Source organism: Pteropus vampyrus, unplaced genomic scaffold, assembly GCF_000151845.1.
Source record: "Pteropus vampyrus isolate Shadow unplaced genomic scaffold, Pvam_2.0 Scaffold263, whole genome shotgun sequence".
Lineage (NCBI taxonomy): Eukaryota > Metazoa > Chordata > Mammalia > Chiroptera > Pteropodidae > Pteropus > Pteropus vampyrus.
The window spans coordinates 646,051-648,510 of NW_011889044.1; positions in this window are offsets into that span (position 1 = coordinate 646,051).

A 2,460-nucleotide genomic window follows, 5' to 3' on the forward strand; every position below is an offset into this window, starting at 1 on the left:
GTATAAAAAAGTCCTGAACCAAGTCAAGAGAGCTAGGTCCCAGTTCCAGCCGTCACCACCAGGCTCCTCTCAGGCAAAGCTATTCAGTGTCTCTGAACCTGTCATGGCTTATCCATGATACCCGAACGTTACTGTGAGTGTTACGGGACAGGTTAATTTATGTGAGAGTGCCTTCTACGGAGAGGGACACATCTACAAAGATGCCATTTAAAGAGGTGGAGAATCAACGTTACACACAGCAAAGGTGCATGGCGGAGGAGGTGTGAGAATCAAGGGACATTCGAGAGTCTTGTCCTGGAGCTCCAGGCTAAGGACTGGGTGACATGAAGACCTGGGCGACCCCTTGGCTAACAAGAAAGGCTGTAACTGGACCAGCGTGGTTTCTATCTCAGGCTCGAAGGACGGGTGTGGGAAGTATGGCCATACGGTGTGGCTGAACAGAACGAGAAGTCACCGCTAGCTGAGGCCACGTGGTCTGGGGTCCCTGTTCTCACTGATGGCAGGTGGCAGAAGTGATCCCTTCCAGTGAGGGGGCCTCGAACCTGCAGAACCAGAACATCTGGAAAGCTGGCTTCTAAAGGAGGAATATTGCCTTGAAAAGGATGATTCTTGATATCAAAACCCGTCTATGGACGAAACACACCTCTCTGAACTGTTGAAAGGATTGTACATGCAAAGGACTTGGCACAGTGCTTGGTCCACACTGGGTGACAGCGTCATCACGGTTACTGTTACCATGGTCATCGTCAATTAATGGGAGGAGGAGGTGGGGAAATTAAAGTCCACAGAGCCCTCTGTGGGTTATTTCCGAATTATTTTAGAAAGGATTCAGAAACATCTGGTTTTCTATGGAGGGGCAGAACATCATCACAAAACAGATATGGCCCTGAGGATTCCTCACGTCAGTTACCACTGAGGCGGGCAGGGAAGCACGAGGTGGGGGTGGGAACTAGGGACCCGACGGCAGTCCTGGGCACCCCTTCTCCCGTGAGAGCCCCGGATGGCCAGGGCATGCCTGTGAATGAGTAGGTGACTACGTGAGAGCATTTAGTCAGCGCGCACTTGTTCATTTATTTTAGGTAGAAATAGTAGACGGGGATGGAAGAGTCCCTCTAACGCCCAGGCACTGAGCTCAGCACTTCGTATGTGTTTTAGCCGACCGAACACTCAGGACAATCCCTTAAGGCTTGCACCCTTCCTCCTGCCGGCCTTGGAGAAGGCAGAGGTGCAGAGATCCAGCCAGGAGTGAAACTGGGGCAGGCAGCCCGCCACACCCCTGCCTCTTCCCCCAGGCCATGTGGCTGTGATTGCGGGGGGCCCGCCCCCCGCCTGCCAGCATGAGTTGAGCAGTTTCGATTCTGGGTGGTGCTCTGCAGTACAACTGTCCTCTCGCCAACACTGACCTGGGGTTTTTGAAGTGGTTTTCTCTGAGTGTTGTTTACCGTTCCGGAGTCACTTGCTGTCTCTGAGTGTAGCCAGTACTGGTGGTGGCACGTAATTAGGCCGTCTGCACTTTCTTTGGCCACAAACCACCTGTGCCACTAAACAGAAGAATAAACAAAGGGAAATCAAGTGCTCAGTAATGGTCCAAGTGTTAGATGCGGAAAGTCATGTCTTGGTTTACCCGCTAGAGACTCTGCTCAGACAGGCTCTCCCGCTCCATGGTGGTCTCTGCGTATTTCACGCCTCCAGCTCGAAAACACTTAGCTTATTTCCTCTGCTTTCCAACGAATTTTTTCTTCATTTTAAAATAATGAATCTAAACTTAATAGGATGTCAAAATAGTGACTGCAGTGCTGACAGTTTCTCCCACTCTGCAGGCCTATACAAATGTAACTAAGCAGAAAAAGTTGACTTTTGTTAACATTGGCAAGATTTACATCCTTTTAAAACTAAAGAAGAAAGTTCAGTTGGGATCTCCATATGATTGTTTTTTACTTATTCCTGTTTCAGCATTGCAGCATTCGTTGGAAAGGGTCCTTTAAGCATTCTGCCACTTCAAATATACTCATCTTTAATTAGAAATATTTCCAGCTAACTAAAATTAGGTCATACGAAACGTTCCCAAATATTACACTTAAAATTTTGGTGGACTTTTGACATCTCCAGAGCATCTGTATACAAAATGAAGAAAAATCCTCCTCATAAATTTCAGTAGCTTTTATTCAGAATAAAACTCCCACATTTACTGTAGTTCCCAGCGCTTCCTCTGCATGCTCATAAAAGGATCACTTTCTGAGCGACGCGTTCGAGGAGAGGGCGGGTGAGTCGCTTTCCAGGCAATCGCCCACCCCGTCCTCGCCCTCGCCCTCGCCGGTTAGGACTCTCGCATTTCACAGGCAGCAACAGCACTTCTTCTTAGGGTCGCAGAACCTGGATTTTGAACGCGAAGGCTCAGAGCCGCGGGGGGCTGCTGGTGAGAGGCGGGAGGCAGAAACCGTGCCGCCACCTTTCACTTCG